At 36.0% G+C, this 10,926-nt stretch overlaps 1 long non-coding RNA gene across 1 annotated transcript; it reads right to left on the reverse strand.

Moving 5' to 3' along the window:
• Positions 1-833: 833 nt before the first annotated feature.
• On the reverse strand, positions 834-8,141 carry LOC110938512. Its single transcript, XR_002591448.2, has 3 exons — positions 8,082-8,141; positions 995-1,080; positions 834-906 (listed from the first exon to the last, which is right to left on the reverse strand). It is a non-coding gene; the product is annotated as an uncharacterized LOC110938512 (long non-coding RNA).
• Positions 8,142-10,926: the final 2,785 nt, after the last annotated feature.

Genomic DNA, 10,926 nt, shown 5'->3' on the forward strand with positions numbered 1-10,926 from the left:
AACACTAAAAGCAAAAATACAATTGAAGGTTTATATAGTATGTTTTAAATACTGAATGGTTCCAAATTCTAAGAAAAACGGAATTAATTTTGTTAACCCCCACTAATCAAAACTGTTTCCATATATCTTATAATAAATGTATGATCATGCTGAGATCAAATCTCAGCCGTCTAAAATAGGAAAATCATTAAGAACGTGGTCAATCCGCATGTTGGAAAGAGATGCCAGTTACCAAAAATATCGGACATAATTTAGTAACTCTCATAACAATTCGAATTCAAATCCCAAAAATATTGCAATTTTATTTTACGTACCTCGCCAACTAAAAATGAAAATGGACTGTTAAATTCAAAAAACTTCCATAGGTATAACTTATTTCATAGGGGAAAGTTGACAATTAACTATTAACTACCATCGTCTATATCTATATTGAACTAATTAATTGATTAACACCAATATGAAGTCTTGTAGGGACTTTAGGACTTATTTTAATAGACAAATTTATTACTTAATCAAAAACAAAACTAACACCGAATATACCTTTGAGATCACCAGAAGCCACACCACCGCATTCTCGACCCCGCTAAGCAACCAAGTTGGGAAAGTCAACAATATCACCGTGAAATCAAATTGATGGAATCTTCAAGTAGTCAGGATCAAAATGATGCAATCTCACGTAACCATCTTCGCCTCCACTTGAGAAACTATAATACATTAAAAAACAAAAATCACTACTAAATCGTACATAAACCCTAAAAAATAAATATCAACTAAATGATCCATTAGTGAAGCTCGATTTCGATATAAACAGAGATGAAAAATGTAACTTTCTCCATCCGGGTTGAATGCCAAAGCATTAATTGGCCCGAAATGTCCTTTAACGCCTCCAATCTCTTCTTGCAGAACCTGAGTGATTTTACATACACCATTAACTTATAGGTATTATATATAAACTGATATAAAAAATCAAAACTTGACAAAAGATATTGTTTACCTTGTCATAAAATTTGGCTTCAAACTTCCCCGCACGATGATGGTTGTGGTAACAGCAGATGCATCCTGGCCACCCCCAAGCACCACCTGAATACACAAGTACAGAGGTTAAGAATGATTTATTAAGGCAAATTTTGTCACACACCGACCACGTAGGACAACAAACCGTGGCGGAAACGTCGGGGAGTGTCGCAATAGAAGCTATTGTTTCACAACCATGGATACAAAATAGTTTTGTTTTATTGGTAAAATTAAACATTTCATTGTCTTAACACATAGAACAAACAAGTTTTATATCGTCTATCATAGTTATTATGTCACTAAGGCCTTGTCCAGATCCTACGTGACACATGCATCCTAGAAATCAATCAAGCATCAACACCTGAAACATATGTAAAAACTTAGTCAGCAAAGAAATGCTGGCGAGTACATAGGTTTTATAAGAGTATCGGAATCATGGCTCGTTTATATGTTGCAGTACTTTATTAGACTACAAGAGTCAAAATACAAACCTCATTTTGAAAAGTGTATTGCAACATAATTAACCAACTCAAATCAAGATGGTTATAGTTTATAAAATATCGTAGCCATGCTTCTTAACCCCAAAAACATTTGTTTTAGAAAACCAACTTGTAAAACATCTTGTAAAAACTTGTTAAAAACTCGTATGGTTTATATCTTTTAGAAAACATCGTTGTGTGACATCGTTTCAAAATCGGTATCTCTGGTTGTACAAGCAAACCAGAAGGTCGTTGATGTTCAGCCTTGACTTTGAGACAAGTCAGGCATTTTGATACATACAAGGCAACATCCTTCTTCATACCAGGCCACCAGAACTTAGTACGAAGATCCTTGTACATTTTATCAGCACCAGGATGGATAGAATATCAAGACTTGTGAGATTCGTCCATTACCAAGGTACGAAGATCATCTTGTTTCGGAATCCACAAACGATCTTTGAAATAGAGCAAACCATCGTCCTTTGCTTCGAGTTAAAGCTCAAGTTGACGTGGTAATTCCGTACGCATCAAATTTTGTGAAACACAAAATTAGCTTGAAGAACACGAGTCTGAAGATCATATAGCATTTGAACAGAATGAAGCTTGACTCGCTCTTTTCGACTAAGCGCATCGGCCACGACATTCGCCTTACCAGGATGGTAGAGAATCTCGCAATCGTAATCGCTTAAGAGTTCGACCCAACGTCGTTGCCTCATGTTCAGCTCTCTCTGATTAAGAATATGCTGGAGACTTTTGTGGTCTGTGAAAACCACACACTTCGTTCCATAGAGATAGTGTCTCCAGATTTTAAGCGCGAAAACCACCGCTCCCAACTCAAGATCATGAGTTGTGTAGTTCTTCTAATGAATTTTCAGCTGTCTAGACGCATAAGCTATGACTTTACCTCGTTGCATGAGGACGCAACCAAGTCCTAGATTTGACGCGTCATAATAGATAACGAAATCATCAACTCCTTCGGGTAGAGATAGAACAGGAGCATCACAAAGCTTATGCTTCAGCGTTTGAAACGCTTCTTCTTGCTTGGGTCCCCACTCAAAAGGCTCATTCTTCTGAGTCAAAGCAGTGAGTGGAACCACAATCTTCGAGAAATTGGAAATTAATCGACGATAATAACCAGCAAGACCAAGAAAAGACCGAATCTCTGTAGGTGTTGTTGGTGTATTCCAGTCTTTAATAGCAACAATCTTGGATGGATCCACATGAATACCCTGCTTATTGACTATATGACCCAAGAATTGAACTTCTTTAAGCCAGAATTCACACTTGGAGAAATTAGCAAAAAGTTGTTCCTTCTTCAGGAGTTCCAATGTTAAGCGAAGATGTTGCTCGTGCTCGGCTCGAGACTTCGAATAGACCAGAACATCGTCGATGAATACAATAATGAACTTGTCTAAATAAGGTTTACAGACCCTATCCATTAAGTCCATAAAGATAGCAGGATCATTCTTCAAACCAAAAGGCATGACAGTGAACTCATAATGCCCATATCTTGTGCGGAAAGCAGTTTTGGGAATATCTTCTTCAAGAACACGAAGTTGATGATACCCAGAACGCAGATCGATCTTGGAAAAGCATGAAGCACCTTGCAGCTGGTCAAAGAGATCATCAATTCGAGGTAGGGGATATCGATTCTTGATGGTAAGCTTATTAAGCTCACGATAATCGATACACATTCGAAAAGATTCATCTTTCTTTTTCAAAAAGAGGATAGGAGCTCCCCAAGGTGAAAAGCTCGGACGGATGAATCCTTTATCAGATAACTCTTGAAGCTGTTTCGATAACTCTTGCATCTCCGACGGTGCAAGGCGATAAGGTGCTTTCGTAATCGGGTTGGCATTGGGTACAAGGTCAATATGAAACTAGACTTGACAAACTGGAGGCAAACCAGGCAGTTCATCAGGAAACACCTCTGGATAATCCCGAACAATCAGAATATCCTCAATACTCTTGCTCTTGCCTTTCTCCTCGGTGACATGTGCTAGAAAAGCAACATATCATTTTCGTAAATACCTTTGGGCTTCCATACATGACATAAGCTTCAATCCACCTGAAGGTTTCTCACCACAAATTTCTAAACATTGCCAGAAGACAAAGGAATACGAACAATCTTATCGAAACAAACCACCTCAGCATGGTGTTTGGTTAACCAATCCATTCCAACGATAATGTTGAAGCTCCCAAGTTGCATCGGTGTGAGGTCAATAGGAAAAAGATGGTTATCAAGGTTCAACTGACAATCACGAATAACAGAATCGAGAACAAGAGGTTTACCAGTAGCAACTTCGACAGATAAGGGTTTCCTCAGTTTAGTTCTAGGTATCGCAAGCAAAGGCTCAAAAGATAAAGAAACAAAACTTCTATCGGCTCCAGAATCAAAAAGAATAGATGCAGGTCGATTGTTAACAAGAAACATACCGTTAACTAGAAAGGTACCATTGACAACGAGGTGGTCAGCTCGAGCCTCATTTGCATTTAGATTAAATTCTCCTCCACGAGCGGGATCTACAATTGGAAAAACACAAGAGGCATCGACAAAACAAAAGAGAGGCGATCATTCGTTCGTTAACTCGAACAAACAAACAACACGCATAGATTAATCAAAGTAAATGGGTCGATATAATGTATCGCCGAAGACATGCTCGCCTATAAGTGGACACTCACCCCAAGAGTTCCCAGGTAAGAGTGACTGGTCCGATACTGCGGATTTGTACGAACACTCTAGCTTTAGACATAAGACCCAGGGTACAGGCACCCACTCTTCCAGTTTGCACGTGTTTACACTATTTAGACCCAAACTTTGACGAGATTTTGAAAACTTAAAGGGTTCAAAACCATATAACAGAGGGTTCAAAACCTAGTAATCAATCATCCTAGAACAGATGATTAGTTTTCAAAGCGGATTCGAACTTATTGCGGTTATCACCTAAGGGTAGGTGACGGTATTGTTTTAAAATCTAAACACAAGTAAACTTGCGTTAGGTTCCTAAAGTTATAGTCTAGGTCAAAGCATTACTAATAACCTAATTCCCTATAACCATTGGCTCTGATACCAACTTCTTCTGTCACACCCCGACCACGTAGGACAACAAACCGTGGCGGAAACGTCGGGGAGTGTTGCAACAGAAGCTATTGTTTCACAACCATGGATATAAAATAGTTTTGTTTTATTGGTAAAATTAAACATTTCATTGTCTTAACACATAGAACAAACAAGTTTTATATCGTCTATCATAGTTATTATGTCACTAAGGCCTTGTCCAGATCCTACGTGACACATGCATCCTAGAAATAAATCAAGCATCAACACCTGAAACATATGTAAAAACTTAGTCAGCAAAGAAATGCTAGCGAGTACATAGGTTTTATAAGAGTATCGGAAACATGGCTCGTTTATATCTTGCAGTACTTTATTAGACTACAAGAGTCAAAATACAAACCTCGTTTTGAAAAGTGTATTGCAACATAATTAACCAACTCAAATCAAGATGGTTATAGTTTATAAAATATCGTAGCCATGCTTCTTAACCCCAAAAACATTTGTTTTATAAAACCAACTAGTAAAACATCTTGTAAAAACTTGTTAAAAACTCGTATGGTTTATATCTTTTAGAAAACATCGTTGTGTGACATCGTTTCAAAATCGTTTACACAAGTGAACTAAATAACGCCACGGTATGTAATATGTTGAAAACACTTATATATAGGAAGTACCAGCGGCGTATCCACCATGCTTTCATCACATTACACCCGTCCCGTTATCTAAACACTAACCAAAAACCAATCGTTTACCCAACTCGTTTAACTTGTTAAGATCGTTTCAAAATAGTTAACTCGTTTAAAATCGTTTAAAATCGTTTAAATCATCCTCGTTTTAATTTGTGAAAAACTATTTATGGTCGTCTCGCTAACAACATTCAAACCTTCGTGACTCGATCACCTCGCTTCTCGCTTCTCGAATTAACAAACCACCAAAGGGTAAGTTAACAAACATCAGATTCAGTCGCTACCCACAACCCCCACACATAACCATGGGTGTAGTAAAGTAACGGGATTTGTCAGATCCTATGGTACCATAACCTAATACTGGTCGGCTTGATCAATGCTAATGAATGTCATTTGTTATGTAACTAAAACCAATAAGTTTTGTTCACATTATTGAAATCGTTATTAGTTTAGTAAAAATCGTTTTAATCGTTTTTGAAATCATCGTTTAAACCTTGAAAATCCTTTCGTACATATGAATCACCCCAAAACATTTAAAAACAGTAAATATAGGGGAACTATGTACTCACATGAAGTGTAAAGTAACCTCGATCAATAGAACTTCAATCCAACTCAAGTAAACCAAAGAAATCAAGTAGCACCTAGTAATCGAACCACTAGTCAAACAATAGACGCCTAAATCGGATGATCAGATAGAATGAGGTCTTGTAAACCAAATGAGTGTTGGAACTCATGTGATATGGTTTAACAAAGCCTGCATCCTAAATTGGAACCTAACCTAAGTGCTTTCGACCCATCGCGACCCATTAAGGTAGCTTACGCTACTTTAACGCGTCGTGTGCGCAAATGCGCATTCGAGACGTCTAACTAGTCCTATGACAAGTATTGTATGCCAAAACATGTTTAAATATGTTACATAATCAGTTATGTGACAAAAGTTTAGGTTACATATGCTTAATTACCAATTACTCATGAAAAGGGTATTTTGGTAATTTACCTATGGCATATAAACTACTTATCATACAACTACCTAAACTAGGTGACCATAAGGTATAACCTCGGAAGGTTATTCCCTATGCTATTATGGTCACTAAACATGTTTGGTCGGATCCTAATGATCGACCAAACGGGTCGTGTTCGAAAGTCTAAGCGGGTGTTTAGTCCGCTTGACTTACGACTCTACACAAGCACTAATCTAAAAAGTGACGAGCTAAACATGTCGAAACATGTTTAGTTAAGTTAGAAAAAAGGTTAGGTATTAAAACAAACGGTTTTGATACCTAAAAGTAGCTTGGTTACAAAATACGCGAGAAAACGCATTCTGGCCGAAGCTACGACTCGTCACTGAGCCTAGATAACGTGGTAATCAGTAGGTATAGTCACTAGGGACTATAACCATCGTGATTACGCTCACGTTATGAAGTTCAAACGAACTTCGCGTTGACCATAAACTGGTCAAAGCAGAAAGTCAAACGCAGTTTGACTTTAACGATAAAAACGAATGAAAAGAACGAAAGAATACTTACAGAAGGTCCCCGCAAGCTCTTGATCCGATTTACTCTCAGGTATGAAGCATAAAATTCAACTTAGAGAGCCAAAATCAGATTCAAGTGTGCTTTGGGAGGAAGTGAGGGTGGGTATTTATAGGAATTCAAGAACCGTTAAGATCGTTCATCGAAAACTAAGCTTTGATCTGGACCTTACATGTGTGCCCATGGTTTTCTAAAACCATGGGAGCCCCTAATATGAGTCATAATGGACTAGGTTCATTGAATACCAGCCCATGGTTTTGCAAAACCATGGGTTAAAACCATCAACACTTCAAAATGGACTAGGTTCATTGAATCTGGTCAGAAATTTCAAAAATGGTCCCTACACTTGTAAAACTTGATTTTTTTTGCACTTTTAAGCCCCGTTAACCCCATTTCAAGGCTCTAAAATAAAGTTAAATTATCGGGAACTCAAAACATGCTCAAAAGTATCTCGGATGTCGGTTCGTTTGGTCGAACGGTCGCGTTATTCGCTTAATTACGACGGAAGTCGTAATGAACGCAAAAACGATCCAAATCAAGCGATGAATGGATTTTTATCATGCCAAACACTAAAACATAATATTTTAATGATTACATGAATTTTTAGATGTCCGGATATATCCAGAACGTAAAATATGTGCGAAAATGCAAACTTGTGCACTTTTTGACGCTTTTAGTTCCTGTTGATCAATAAAGTTTATTTTAGCATACCGAACCCCTCAAAGTCTATTTCTAAGATATGTAAAGGTTATATAGGGTATGTTTAACTTATGATCAAGTTTCAGAATGTTCGTTACTATACAAATCGGTATAGTTTTGCAGTTTGACACAAATAGTCCCTGCAACCGAACAAACTAGATTTCAACACACCAAACCATCCAAAACTTATTTCTAAGTTATGTGGAGGTTATTTAAGGTACGTTAAGCCTATTTCACTATTCTGGAGTGTTTGTTGCATTAAACTGGTTATATTTATGCATCAGATCGCGTATAACCTTCCAGAAAGCGATTTAAAGCTTGAAATCGGATTTGAGTCAAATTGAAAAATCACCAAACACAAATACACACATAATAACATCAAAACACATATAATAACACCAAAGCACATTGTTTTATTAATAATCATCATTGTTTTACATTGTACAATGATTAATAGAACACAGTTGTCACAAATTTAACCCATAAATGATGCCTGAACCCATTCTGACCCAAATTAGCTTCAAATTTGGACCGTTTTAAAAATAAGGGAATATCAACTCAGAGTAACAAAAATACTAACCGAAGCAAAAGGTTGAATACGAATTCAACAAACCTCGTGCATGATGAGTTCTTTGACGACGTGGGTAGGCACTTGTTGCACGCCGTACTTGAGATTGGTAAATCCAGAGGTTGGGGTGACAATGTGAATGTGTAAGAGGTTTAACGTGATGGTCAAAGGAAAAAGATAGAAGCCTACAAAACTTGATATGTATCCTTGATAAAAAAAACATTGCTGATGCGATTAGGTTTAGGATATATTATATATATGTATATAATTTATCACCAAGATAGCAACCAACCTCATTTTAATTGGTTAAACTGCTAATATGGAATTTGCTGAGAACTAAATGCTACACCTGGTTCCCTATGGCATATACATATACACTAAAATAACAAATTAATAAGATGCAATATCATCAATTTTGAAAAATTAGCAAAATAATGCCCTGACAGGTTGAATATGTCATTTGTATTGATGTTCTAATCGGTAATAGGATGTTACTTGGTAGCTAAAATCAGCAATAAAATGGAAGTCGGTACTGGTGGTTGCTAAAATTAGTAAAAAACTTAAAGTGCATTTCCATGTCGTGAAGTTTGCCCTTTTTGACCCATTTTGTGACAACTGGATCTTTTCCATGAATTTCGTACAATAATCAACAGTAATCTGTACATTAATGACAGTACATGTGTAACAACTGTCAAAAATCCAGGTATCCGTACAATTAGTTAATCTTGATTAGTGCTTAATGACAGTGCTGAAATTTCAATTAACTGCATTCTGACTACTGCCATACACAAACATGTGCATCATACATTGTCAAATGTCATACCAATATTGCATGAAAGCTATATTGCCTCAAATGATGCATTAAGTACAGTTAGTACAGTTATCTGATAAATCAGGAATATGCTGACGAAGTTCAGTACAATGTCAGGCAGTGTGTTGAGACACAAAATGAGCTAGAAACTAAGTACTACACTAGTATAGTGTGTAGGAAAGTAAGGATCCCAAAATTGCCTTCCTAGTAATAGTTTAAGTGCCGGAAAGTGCCTAAAACTCACATAAAGTGCTGAAATCATCAAAAATCAGCATTTAAACACACTAATATTATGGAGAAACATGGTTAAATGGTCCTGAATGCTTTCCTAAGTGTCGGGAATTAAAAGTGTCACAAAAGGGTACATAAAGAACACTAAACTGCAAAGTTTAGCACTTTAACGTACCAGTATCTAACCGAACAACCGGACACTACCCGAAACACCAAATTTACACTAGAGGCATTGTTTTAACATTTCCAAGCTAGTTATGATCCTCGAACATCATAACACCTCCTAAAAATATCTAATAACTAACACATACAACTAACACTTGGATTTGAACTTGTAAGTAACTATATGGTTAAAACCTATGCTAGACCCCCCCCCCCACCTATTTTCGGCTCCAACAAGGACAAGGGGATTTGATTTCAATATTTTATTGGATTTGTTAATACTTTCCTAAACATATTACACAAGGGTTAGAAGATTAAAATGGATATAAGTATGACATGAAGGAACTAGAGCTCATTATCTCACACACACTAACACACACCACTCCTTCTTCCTCCCTTGCTCTTGCTCTCGGCCGAACACAAGCACCCCCACCATCACCATCATCCATCCAATCTCATCCATTCTAAGCACATACAAAGGTGATAAAGTTCATACAAGGAAGCTTGGTGGCTTTGGATCTTGAAGGACCTCTCTTATTAGCTTTTATCCACTTCATTTCTACACTTGAATCATCCCTAGCCTTGAGCTAGTGGTAAGATCCTTCTACACTCCATTTTACTTCTATTTTAGTAGCTTAAAAGATGTTACAAGTAACTAATCTTGAAGAACATTAAAGATCATGAGAAGTAAATATGATCATAAGCTTAAAATGTGAAGTAATCTTGATGAATATAAGTTGTTATGCTTGTTTATCATTGATTGTTTGTAGAAATGATGTTGATCATCATATGACCTTGCTAGATCATGATTGAAAACATAATCTAGCAAGATGTGAGAATAGAAATTGTTGTAGGATGATGGATCATCCACACATAAAGCATGAACTTGAAAGAAACATAATGTTTTCTTGTAAAGTAATGATCAAAGTATATTCTTAATATTGTAGATCTAAATATTTCATGGATTATTCTAAAGAAACCAAGCTAAAATATAAGTTTTGTTAAAACTTGGTTCTTACATAAACAAACACTATTTTTGGTGGTTAAACAAGTGTAGAAACACTTGTGTAACAAGAAAATTTCATAAAGAAACATTTTTATAAAACATGATTACAAGTTGTAAACATCTAAATACTTCAAGAATGAAGTTTTTAAAAAAACAACCACACTTTAAAGGGTAACTAAACTTACTAAACACACTACCAAGTTACTACAAATTTTCATAAACTTTCAAGTTCATGAAGTGGTAGATTAAGCATGATTTTGGCAAAAATGGTAAATGTAAGTTGTTTAGAGTTGATTGTAAATTGATTGTGATGATTTTTACAAAAGAAAATGATATACTTGAAAGCATGGAAACCTCTATTTTTAGGGGAAACTATGGCAAAATTTTCTAAAAATATAAACACTTAGAGAAATATTTTCAAACAAATATTTACAAAGTGTATTTTCAACCATAAATTGTTACATAAACTTTGCCATAAATTTTGGTTACAAAAGTACAAATAGTGGAGGTTGGTTTTTATAACTAAAAAGTAACTAAACATGTATTTAGAACATATATATATCTAGAAGACACATGTGTGTGATTATTTGTATACTTTGTGTAATAGTTATGTTATTTTAGGACTTAAAATTATATGACACATCAAAACACCAAGGATTACAACCCAAAATATTACCAAA

The sequence above is a fragment of the Helianthus annuus genome, chromosome 8 (assembly GCF_002127325.2).
Source record: "Helianthus annuus cultivar XRQ/B chromosome 8, HanXRQr2.0-SUNRISE, whole genome shotgun sequence".
Lineage (NCBI taxonomy): Eukaryota > Viridiplantae > Streptophyta > Magnoliopsida > Asterales > Asteraceae > Helianthus > Helianthus annuus.